Here is a 12,891-nt window from a genome sequence, read left to right as displayed (position 1 = left end):
AAAGTTTAACCTATTCTGATGCAAAAAATAAATATGACCATTGAGCAGTTATAATGTCATGGGATAAACTTTCTGTACACTGTAACAATGTCTTTGCCTATGTCAACTTCGATTGGCTCAATAAAGACCTGAAAGACACTGGCTAGGCAGGAAAGAATAGACTAGACTTCTGGGGAGGGAGAAGAGCTCAGGAAGAATCTGAGGAGCATAGCATTAAAGCAGTGAGAAATGGAGGAGTCCGATACCCAGTATGGAGAAAAGGCAACAATCACATGGTAGATTATAGATTAATGTAAATGGGTTAATTTAATTTATGAGACCTAGTTGGTAACAAGTCTAAGCTAAGGTCAAGCATTCATAATTAATAAGAAATCTGGATCTCATCTTTTGGTAGCTGACAGTCCAAATACAATTGGCATCCAACATGGATCTGTCCACATAAGCCCTGAGAAAGCTAAGCAAATAAAAAGTTCAGAACATTAAGCAATACACAGCTTCTTAGTAACCACAATCTCCGGAGCAGGCATGATGCACATGGTATACAGAAAGACATCTCTTCTAAGAATTCCTGCTGTGCAACAGAACACTTGAGCAGCTAGGGCTGTAACTCATCACTAGGTACAAATTCCTGCTTCAGTGTGGACACAATAACTTTTGAGCGCTGGGACAGTTAGTCAGCCATTACTCCTACAAGTAAATATGGACCAAAAGGGGACAGAGTTGACCATCAGATTCATGGGTAAGATTAGCCAGTAGTATGGCTTGGCAATACACACTTTGACTTATGCAGTCTGTGAAAGGCTGCAGATGTGCAGAAAGATAGGTAAAGATAGAAAAACATCTCTGAACAGGTACAGCATGCATGAGTATCTGCTTAGAGGCTGATTAAGAAAAGAAAATGGGTATAGACATTCATAGAAAAAAATAAAGCTAAGATAATACAGGAAAATTTTTAAAGAAATAATAAAGTAATAACAACAAAATGAGCCATGTAAGGGTGGGAAATACACAGGGAGTCTGGCTCCTGTATAGTGGTTTATTAACTTTAAATTTTAAATGCTAATGAGAAAGGAATGAAAGCTGAAGTGAGACATTGGCTAATAGATAAATTTAGGGAAATAAATAAGCCTGTGTACATTAAAGATGTGTTGACCTCAGAATGGAAACCAGAATATGTGTTTGGTTGCCGGACAAGGTGATGATTTTGTTTCCACTGGAAACAAAGTCTATGGACTTCTTCAAAATTAAAAAATGGCAGATTTGATCAGGGGAGACCTTGTGAAAATTTTGGTTGCAGACATGAAGGAAGAAACCAAAAAATTCTACAAGACAGCTGGCATAAAATCTGATCCCTCAACATGGGAACATCTCTGAGACTGGATGAGACATTATAAATCTTCTTAGCTAATGAGCCCTCATGATTTATTATTACATGCCATACTTCCCATAGCATGAGTGGAGATTTATATTACAGTTTGGTTATGCAGTACAAACAGACTTATACATTTGACAGATATGTTTTAACTGCTCAAACATAGAACAGAAACCCATCTTTAGCAACTTGTGAACAAAGCATATTACATACTTTTATGAATTATATATATATACATATATATATATATATATATATATATATAATCTGCCTGCATTCATAAAAGTGTGTGTGTGTTGTGTGTGTGTGTGTGTGTGTGTGTGTGTGTGTGGCCGTGTCTCGGTGTGTGTGTGTGTTACCTTTAAAAGTTTGTGTGTTTTAAGAAAAAAAGGACCAGGCACAAGTGAACACAATAGCTCAGGTGATAAAGCCACTTAGAATTCCTCTATTGCAATTTCCTCAAAAATCTACATCTAGAACAGTTTCAAATCAGTTAGCCAAATGGTCCAGCCTCATAGACTACTCCAGCCCAGGACTTCAGATAAGCCCTGCACTTTCCCATCATACCCAGGCTGGACAAAAACTAGCTCTTTCAGGATTTGCCCATTATCTCACTTTTCTCAGCATCTACTAAAGAAACTATTACCCCCATACAACAGGAAGTAATTTCAAGAAAATGCTACTCACATTCCAAGCAGATGGGATGACTGGTTGTCACTGAATAACTGTATTCAGTGTGTTGTGAAATATAGTTTTAAAGTGTGTTGCATTTGTTTATGCTATGAAACATTCGTTTTATTAAGGCAAAAATGTGTTGCATTCATTATGTTGCATTTGTCTAACTCAGTGAAGCTGTGTTACTGTGCCTGTCTAAAACATGTAATTGGTCTAATAAAGAGCTGAATGGCCAATAGCAAGACAGGAGGAAAGGATAGGCATGGATGGCAGGCAGAGAGAATAGATAGAAGAAATCTGGGGAAAGAAAAAGCAAGGGAAAAAGGAGAGGAGGATACTGGTGGCCAGCCACCCAGCCAACCATTAAGTAAGAAAGAAAAAAGCCCAGAGGCAAAAGGTAGATTGGATAATTTAAGTTAAAAAACCTGGCAAGAAACAAGCCAAGCTAAGGCCAGGTATTCATAAGAAAGAATAAGATTCCTTTACATTTATTTGGGAGCTGGGTTGCAGCTACCCAAAGAGCCAAGAGTAAAAGAGTACAAACAACCAACAACACAATGGGTTGTGGATGTTTGGAACCAACAATCTAAAGAAAGTCTGACTACACAACACAAAATCAGGAATATAGGTACTAGAGAGGAAAGATAATTTCAGAGTGAATTCAAACAGAGCTCAAAATATAAACTGGACAGAAGTTTGGATTTGAGGCCCAGCACCCACATGGCAACTAACAACTCTCTGTCGGTCCAGTTACTGAAGAGGATTTGACATCCTCCTCTGAACTACATGGGTACTACATGTAAGCAAAACATTCTTACATATGAAATAAAAATAAATAAAATCTCAAAACAAAAATTAAGGCACATATTCAGAAATCTGATGGACTAGGTTAAAACCAGAACCCCATCACTCACCTGCATGAATAATTAAATTCCCTACATTTAAATTTTGCCTATCAAAATATTTGCACTTAAGTATGGAAGTATCAGTGTTTGGAGGAGTTAATGAACTACTCATATAGTTATTAATGTTTTACCATGTTTTACTCAGTAACATTCTATATTGCACCTTACTTAAAAGAGTAAGAGCAACACATTTTAGAAGGAAAACTGTCACAGGCAGAGTGTTTGTGAAAAACATGGAGAATAACATATACTTTAAAAGAAGGAATGTAACATAAATTCTTTGCATCCCTATTTGCTTAACATGCTGAAATTCATGGATTTAGCCCCAGAGCTTGCAAAACTGGTCATTCTGTGATCACTGCACACAAGAGAGAGGCAGAGTAGCAGGAGTCTAGGATCATCTTTGGTTACAGATTGAGTTAGAGGCTTTCCTAAGACACAGTTCCTGTTTGAAAATACAACAAATAAAAACAGAATTATGAAAAACAGAGAAAAATATTTAACACATACAGTAGTAACTTGTAACTATGAAAATATTCTTACTTCAGTTTTAGTATATAGTCTCTACTAAATGAAATAATATTATTTTATGTGTCAAGTGACTGAATTGTCATATCTCTGGCAACTATTATAATCATTCAAAGAATGTAGTTTGAAGAACACATTCCTGTGGTGATATATTATAATTTAATAAAGTTTGTCTGAGGGTACAGAATGCAAAGTTAGCAGCAGCCATATTGCCAGGCAATGGTGATGCACACCTTTATTCCCAGCAGCTATACTAGCCTGCCATAGAGGCCAGGCAGTAATGGTACATGCCTTTAATTCTAGAACTCGGATACAGGCAGATAGATCTCTGTGAGTTCAAGGTCACAAAGAGCTATACAAGAGCAATTCAACTGAAAGAAGAGCAGAGTTAATGCCTTTAATGCCAGCACTAGGAAAGTGGAGACAGGAATGTTATGGCTGGGCAAAGAGAGGTATATAAGGAAGAAGCAAATTCAGTATAAAGCAATTAATCTCCAGCCATGTTGAGGATAGAATTGGAGTTGAGGACTGTAGTTTGTCACTTGGTGAGGAACATTGAAGTCTGAAGATGCAATTTGAGGTTCAGTGGAAAACCCTTTCAGTCTGAGGTAGAGGTAAAATCTAGTGGCTGGCTGCTTTGCATCTCTGATCTTCATCTTGAAGCTTGAACCCCAATATCTGTTTCTGGATTTATATTTTTCATGGCATATATCCCTAATACAGGTTTCTCAAGTAATTACTAATTCACAAAATGAAACATTGATGTAAATGATCACAAACCACAAATGTTATTAAGCTGTTTCTAGTAAGAAATGGATAATATGGAGGTGAATTCATAAAATGACTTTTACTGTATGACACAGTAACAATTTGTGTTTTATTGCATACTAGAAATGTACTTGACAAATAGACCAAAACTGTCTGCTTTCCAGAAACAGAAAAGGATTCAGATGGTTTTGGTCAGAGGTATCACTAATGAAATATTAATCTACTTCTACTATCTACTTCTTCTTTCCCCTTCAATGCAGGTGCTAATTGCTATTGACCATGGACAAAACCAAAAAAGGTACAGAAGAGATGACACGCAGAATCTTTGTCCTTAAACAATCTGAATTGTTTGAGTGAACATTCTCATGAGAATACACAAAAATATAGATATTATGCAATAAGTATTTCTTCTCTCCAGTTTGCATAGTAAATATCCAGAGACATAGAAAAATGATAGTATAAGAGTATCCCATTCTGGGGACATTTGGAATGTTTTTTTGTTTGTTTAACATGACAATCCCAGTTCCCTTCTTCCACCCATCCTAACCTACCCACCCCAACTAAAACCTTATCTGTCACATATCTTTTCTGCTACCCCTGGATGGTGAAGCCTTCCATAGGGTGTTAGAAGAGTCTTTCCTATCCTTTGGGATAGGGCCTAGGCCCACCCCCATGTGTCTTGGCTCAGGGAGTATTCTTCTATATGGAATGGGCTCCCAAAGTCCACACCTATGCTAGGGATAAATACTGGGTTTCTACAGGAGGTCCCATAGATTTCTGAGGTTTCTTCATAGAAACCCTTGTTCCTGTGTCTGGATCAGTCCCATGCTGTTATTCCAGCTATCAGACTGGGGAGCAAATGTTTCCGGATGTTCAGGTCAGCTGTTTCTCTGTGTTTCACCAGCCTGGTCTGGACCTCTGTGCTCTTCACTGGCCCTTCTCTGCATCTGGGTTCCAGTTCAGATCGTTGATTAGTTATAGTTGACTGCTTCTACTTCCACCAGCTGCTGGATGAAGGCATAGAAGTCAGTCATCAATCTCATAATCATGGGAGGGCATTTAATGTAGCCTCTCTTCCATTGCAGAGATAGTTAGCTGGTGTCATCTTTGTAGATCTCCAGACATTTCCCTAGTGCCTGATTTCTCTGTAAAGCAAAAATGTCTCGCTCTATTATGATATCTCCATTCTTGTTATCGTGTATTCTTTTCCTGACAAACTTTCTGATCCCTCATATCCTCGGAAACCCTGTTCTTCTCCCCTTCTCATTCTTCTAGCTCCCTCCCCCCGATGCTCCCAATTTGCTGAGCAGATCTTGAACCTCTCCCCTTCTCCAGGGGACCATGTATGTCTCTCTTAGGGACCTCCTTGTTTATTAGCTTCTTCAGCAGTGTGGTTTGTAGGATGATAATCCATACTCTATGTCTAAAATCTGAATATGAGTGAGTAAATACCATGTTTGTCATTTTGTGATGGGGTTACCTCACTCAGAATGGTTTCTTCTAGATCCATCCATTTTCCTGCAAATTTCAAGATTCCATTGTTTTTTTCTGCTGAGCAGTACTCCATTGTGTAAATGTACCACATTTTCTCTATCCATTTTTCAGTTGAGGGGCATCTAAGCTGCTTCCAGTTTCTGACTAATACAAATAGTGCTGCTATGAACATCGTTGAACATATGTCCTTGTATGAATGTGCTTCTTTTGGGTATATGCCTAAGAGTTGAATGGCTGGATCTTGTGGTAGACTGATTCCCATTTTTTTGAGGAGTTGCCATACTGATTTCCAAAGTGGCTGTACAAGTTGGCACTCCCACCAGCAGTGGAGAAGTGTTCCCTTTTCTCCACATCCTCTCCAACTTGAATTGTCATTGGTGTTTTTGATTTTGGCCATTCTGACAGGAATAAGATGGTATCTCAGTGTTGTTTTAATTTGCATTTCCCTGATGGCTAAGGATATTGAACACTTTCTTATGTGTCTTTCAGCCATTTTAGATTCCTCTATTGAGAATTGTCTATTTAGTTCTGTACCCCAATTTTTAATTGGGTTGTTTGGTGTTTGGGAGTCCAGATTCTTGAATTCTTTGTATATTTTGGAGATCAGCCCTCTGTCAGATGTGGGGTTGGTGAATATCTTTTCCCACTCTGTCGGCTGCCATTTTTTCTTGCTGAATGTCTCCTTTGCTTTACAGAAGCTTCTGCTTCAGGAGGTCCCATTTATCAATTGTTTACCTCAGTGTCTGTGCTACTGGTTTAATGCTCAGGAAGTGGTTTCCTGTGCCAATTAATTCAAGGGTTATTTCCCAATTTGTCATCTAGTAGATTCAGTATATCTGGATTTATGTTGAGATCTTTGATCCACTTTGACTTAAATTTTGTGCAAGTCAATAGGCTTGGGTCTAACTGCAGTCTTCTACATGTCTGCAACAAGTTATGGCAGCACAATTTGTTGAAAATATTCTCTTTATTCTATCGTGTATATTAGGATTATTTGTCAAAAAAGGTGTTCATAGGTGTGTGGGTTAATATCATGGTTTTTAATTCTATTCCATTGGTCTACCAGTCTATTTTTGTGCCAATACCAAACTGTTTTCAGGACTATAGCTCTGTAATAGAGCTTGAAGTCAGGGATGGTGATGCCTCCAGAAGTTCCTTTATTGTATAGGGATGTTTTGGCTATCCTGGGTCTTTTGTTTCTCCATATAAAGTTGAGAATTGCTCTTCCAAGGTCTGTGAAGAATTGTGTTGTGATTTTGATGGGGATTGCATTGAATCTGTAGATTGCTTTTGGCAAGATTGCCATTTTTACTATGTTGATCCTACCTATCCAAGATCATGGGAGATCTTTCCATTTTCGGTATCTTTTTAATTTCTTTTTTTAGAGACTCTTATGGTACAGGTCTTTCATATTTTTGGTTAGTGTTACCCCAAGGTTAAACCCATACATTATAAGAGAAGAACATTGTTTTAGCCTCAGAAAAGCAACTGTTCTGCTATAAATCCATGCTTGATCTTCATCTTTTTTTAATTCAGCCCCATTCCCTTTCAATTTTCAAGTAAAGAAGTGACTTTATCATGAAATGAGGTGAGATTTTCACATTTTCTCTTTGATCTGGTGAAATTGATGTCTCAAATGGGATATCTCATTAATTTATAGTCTTTCTGCATCTGCTTATGCAGCAGTGTTTGAGGAGCACCTTGGGACACTTGCACAGCATTAAGACTTAAATGCCACAAATACTTAAGAAGAAATAGAGGCATGCCATCAGGGGTGTAACATTCAACAGCAAACATGTTTATTGATTTGATAAATGTTAATTGCAGTTAACAAAATTCTAAATATTTCTAACCATTGCATATTCTAACCTTCTTATACTATTTGTCATCACTAGATTGGTGTCCTTGAACCCACATGGGCTCAAAGTCAATGTCTTAGCAATACATCTGGTTCTCTTAAACACTATGGTCAGCCCTACAAGAGAGTTCACAGGGTTTCCTTGGCATTCCCTGGAGAGGCACAGCTGTCATTTACAGACATTATAAAGTATCAGTCTTCTATGTTTATGAGTATACTCAGGGATGTCTTATCTCTTGGGCATACGTCTTATTTTATTTTTTTATCTCCCAACATTGTCATCTCGAAAAATATTTGGAGTTTCAAATTTTTGGTCACTTAGCTGTCAAAGACAAATGCCATATCTTCCAAATCTCTGCAGTCTTTTAATTACATATTATAGGGATATGAATCATTGGATTAGATGAGAATGTCTATTAAAAAAATACTCTGTGTCACCAGTATCTCAAAAGTTGTTTTTTTTTTTTCTTTAGCATGCCATCTTCTTTGACTATATTCATTGTTCAACTAGTGGCCCTTCTCACCAATTAAGAAATGAAAACAAAATCTTTGGCAAAGCTAATTTGTGTACATCTAGTTAGTCTACTTTTGGAGCAAATGGCCAGCTACATGGAATATTATTCCCAGATTAATGCATTTGGTAATATTAGCATTAGAAATGACATGATTATAAAATCAAAGCTCTGGTTTGTTCCATAAGGTATTGAGGTCCACTTCCTTTAATCTATGAGGTCAGACAATTGTAACCTCAATTTATCTCAGTGTTCTTCCTTGTAAAATAGCAAGTAGGACCTTATCAACAAGGATAATTGAGATAATGAGCAAATGATACATAATTATTGCCTAAACCTATAATGGATATTAAATGAGGGGAACAGCTTTATAAATACATGTATTCCTTTAATAATAATTCGGTTCTTCACATTCAGCCAAAAAGTGAAAGGATAAATACTTTTGTCTATATTTTTATTATAGACTAAATAAAAAGAAATTAAAGTATCTGATAATCGGTTTAAGAATGCCAATGTTACCATATGCTGTCAATAACATTAAAAGTAGAAAAATATTAATTTTTTTGCCACACATATCTGGTTCTACTAGGGGATGTAAACTGTTAAATAAAGGCAAGCAAGTAAAAAAATAATAAACATTATTATTATGATATTGTCCCCTTGAAACCTTATATCAATTATCTTAAACAGAGGATAAAAACTTAACCTGTTTTCATTGTTTAAATTTAAGCATCCATATATGCCACTCACTGAATTGTGCTCCCAAAGACCCAATATGCCACCAATCCCCCATCTGCTTCATCATCTTCCCTGTCCTCCACACCCCCCACTGCCCCCAAATCCAGCAGACTCCATAGGAACCAGCACAACTTATACCAGGTCGAAGAACATGATGAATGACTGGCTCAAACCTCCAGACTTTAAGCCCCACAGTATATCCCATGCTCCTCCCCCTACCATCTCTGCACCAGAAAGGCAGCTGGACCCTGGCCCCAACTGTTGTGAATGTCCACTGCTTTGTTACAGTCCCTAGAAACAAGCCAGCAGGTGAGAAACCTGCTTGCATCATCCTTGGATTCTGCTTCCCTAAGACCAATTCTGCCACTCAAATCCACCCATATCATTATATTCTCCATGGCCAACACATTCCTGAAACCTCAGCAATCACAACAGGCACAAGTAACAAAACACACTGGTTGGAAGAACAAGAGAATATATTGGATCCAGGCACACAAACCACCACTAACCTCAGCTGAAGCAATCTTACTGGACCAGAAGACCTGTGAATCACCAGAAGCTTTGGCTTTTTAGACCAGAAGACAATAAAGGAAACAGATAATAAAGGAACGAAACATCCATTCAACAACACAACACAAGAATCAAGATCATTATCTATAATCATCGAAAGCCAGATACATAACCACCAGTGTAAGAAAATACTCAACAACAAAAAGGTCAATATGCCACCACCAAAACCCAGTGATCCTATAACAGTAAGTCCTGAATATTCCAAAACAGCTGAAACAAAAGTAGATGACCTTAAATTACTTTATGAAGATGACAGAGTCCTTTAATGAGTAAATGAAAAATTCTCCTTAATATACCACGAAAAGACAAACAAAACATTGGAAGAAATCAATACATCCCCCAAAGAAAGCCAAGAACAAAGCAAAGAAAGAAGTGAAGGAAACCAGTCAAGATTTGGATTGAATTGAAATTAAAGCAATAAAGAAAACAAAAACTTAGGGGATTCTGGAAAAGGAAAATCTGGGTAAGGAAACAAGAACTAATATGCAAGCATCAACAAAAGAATATAACAGAAGGAAGATAAACTTTCAGGTATTGAAGATATGATAAAGGAAACAGTTCATTGCTTAAAGAAAATGTTAAATCCAAAAAATTCCTAACACAAAACATTCAGGAAATATGAGATACAATGAAAATCCCAAATCTAAGAATAGTAGGGACATGAGAAGTAGAAAAACCCAAAATTAATAGGGAAAAAAATGGCCACCTTACCAAAAAGAATCTACAGATTCAATGCAATCTCCATTAAAATCCCAACACGATTCTTTGTATACCTTGAAGGAAAAATACTCAACATTGATGGGAAAAAAACCCAAGATAGGTTAAAAACAATCCTGCACCTTAAAAGAACTTCTGGAGATGTCACCATCTCAGATGCCAAGCTGTACTAAACAGCTGTAGTAATAAAGGCTGCATGGTATTAGAATGAAAAACAGACTTCATGAACAATGGAATCTAACTAAAAACCCAGACATAAATCCGCACACCTATGGACACTGATTTTCAGCAAAGAAGCCAGAAATACAAAATTAAAAATGGAAAGTATCTTCATCAAATGGTTCTGGTCTAAATAGATGTCTTCATATAGAAAAATGCAAATAGATCCATATCTATCATCCCAAACAAAACTAAAGTTTAAAAGGATCAAATATATCAATATAAAACCAGATACAGTGAACTTGATAGAAGAGAAAGTGGAGAGTAGCCTTGAATGCATTGGCACAGGAAACAACTTCCTGAACTAATAATAAAAACAGCCACTAACATCAACAATTAAAAATTGGAATTTCATGAAATTAAAAAATGTTGTTGTAAAGCTAAAGATACCACCAACAGGACAAAACATCTGCCTAGCAAATAGGAAAAAATTTTCACCAACTCCACATCTAACATGGGCTAATATCCAACCTACATAAGGAATGAAAAAAACTGGATATCAATTCAATTAAATGATGGGGTATGGACCAAAACAGAGAATTTTCAAAAGAAAAAACCCAAATGGTCAAGTTGAATATTAAAGAAATATTCAAATTCCTTAGTCATCAGAGATCTGCAAATCAAAATGACTCTGAGATTACCTCTCACATCTGTCAGAATGGCCAAGGTCAAACATAAACAAGACAGCTCATGCTGGCAAGGATGTGGAATAAGGGGAACAATTCTCCCCTGCTGGTGGAATTACAAACTTGTACAGACACTTAGCTAATCAATATTGAGGTTTCTTAGAAAATTGGGAATCAATATGCCTGAAGACCCAGCTATACCACTCCTGGGCATAAACACACAGGATGCTCCATCCTATCACATGGAAATTTGGTTAATTATGTTTATAGCAGTTTTTTCATAATTGCCAGAAACTCGAAATAACCTAAATGTCCCTGAATGAAAGAATGGATAAAGAAAATGTGGTACCTTTACACAAAAGTGTATTTATTTAAATGTTAAAAACAATGATATCTTGGTGGGGGGCACTGAAGGGGAGAGGACTGAATAGACCACTGGAAAGGATGGCCATTTTCAGGATCAGGGCAAAACCTGGCACAGAGAAATCTTCCAGAAATATTCAAGGATGGGCCCAGCAAAGATGCCTAGCAGTAGCTGATATGTAACCTGACTGGCCATATCCTGTGACAAGGTTAAGACTTCAAGTGGAGCCTGTGGGAAACCAACACAGTCATATAACCTTCAACCTATATTCTGTCATGCCTATGAGATGTGCTGAGGTAAGGGTGTACTAGAGATTGATAGAGCAGTCAAACAATTATTGATCTAGCCTAAATTACAAGCCAGAAGAATACATTAGACACTGCCTGGAGTACAAAGACCCACAGTCTGGATGACTCAGAGATCTAAGATAAAAATCAAACAAAACTGGTAGAAAAAGATGTTGAAGTAATGATGCCTAACATCATTCTGCTATATTCATAATTTGATGCTTAGCCCAATTGTCATCAGAGAAACTTCATCCAGTAAGTAAAGCAAACAGATATAGACCCACAGTCAAACATTAGGCTGAGCTTGTAGAATCCTCTAGAAGAGAGGGAGGAAGGATTATTGAAGCCAGGGGGTCAAGGACAGTATATGAAAATTCACATAACTAACAAACCTGGGCTCAGATGGGTTCATAGAAACTGAATCAACAACCTGCATGGACTTGACCTAGGCCGTCCATATATATGTTACAGTTATCTAGCTTGGTCCCCTTGTGGGACTCCTAACAATGGAAGCAGGGCCTGTCTCTGATTCTTTTACTACCTTTTGGGCTTGTACTCCTCATACTAGGTCATCTTATTCAGCCTTAATATATGGGGATATGCTTAGTCTTAAGGCAACTTGATACAATGTATTTGGTTGATATCCATGGGAGACCTGCCCTTCCCTCAACAGAAACAGAAGTTTAGTGGATTGAGGTGTGGAAACAGAAGGGACTGGTGGGGAAGGAATGGGAGAAAGTAAGGAGGGGAAATTGGTGAGGTTGTAAAATAAGTAAACATTTTTTTAAAGCAAAGATCAAACCATTCCTCTCTTGGGTATATACCCAAATAGTGCATATTCATTCTGGATTAGTTCTGGTGGATTAGTATTTTTCCCTGGTGCAAGAAGGAGCTTTGAGAGCCTATCCCATGGGAAGGGTTACACTCTGGCCCTGGACACATGTGGAAGGGCCCAGGACAGAACAGGAAGATTTGGTGGACTTTGCAGAGCCCCCATTGAGGGCCCTACCCTGCCTGGGGAGTGGTGGTGGATGGGGTGGGGGTAGGCTGGGGGTGGGGGAGGAGGGATGGGGGAGGGGAGGGAGAGGGAGAGGGAGAAGGGACTTATATGTGAAACAAGCTTGTTCCCTAACTCGAACTAATAAATAAATAAATAAATTTAAAAAATCAAAGCAATATCATGAAATTTAATGGAACTTAAAAAAACATCATTCTTGAGTGAGGTAATTCAGACCCAGAAAGACAAACATGGTATGCA

The sequence above is a fragment of the Cricetulus griseus genome, chromosome 5, assembly GCF_003668045.3.
Source record: "Cricetulus griseus strain 17A/GY chromosome 5, alternate assembly CriGri-PICRH-1.0, whole genome shotgun sequence".
Classification (NCBI taxonomy): Eukaryota; Metazoa; Chordata; class Mammalia; order Rodentia; family Cricetidae; genus Cricetulus; species Cricetulus griseus.
The sequence above is the reverse complement of the archived record's forward strand: the minus strand, read 5'-3'. Positions refer to the sequence as shown.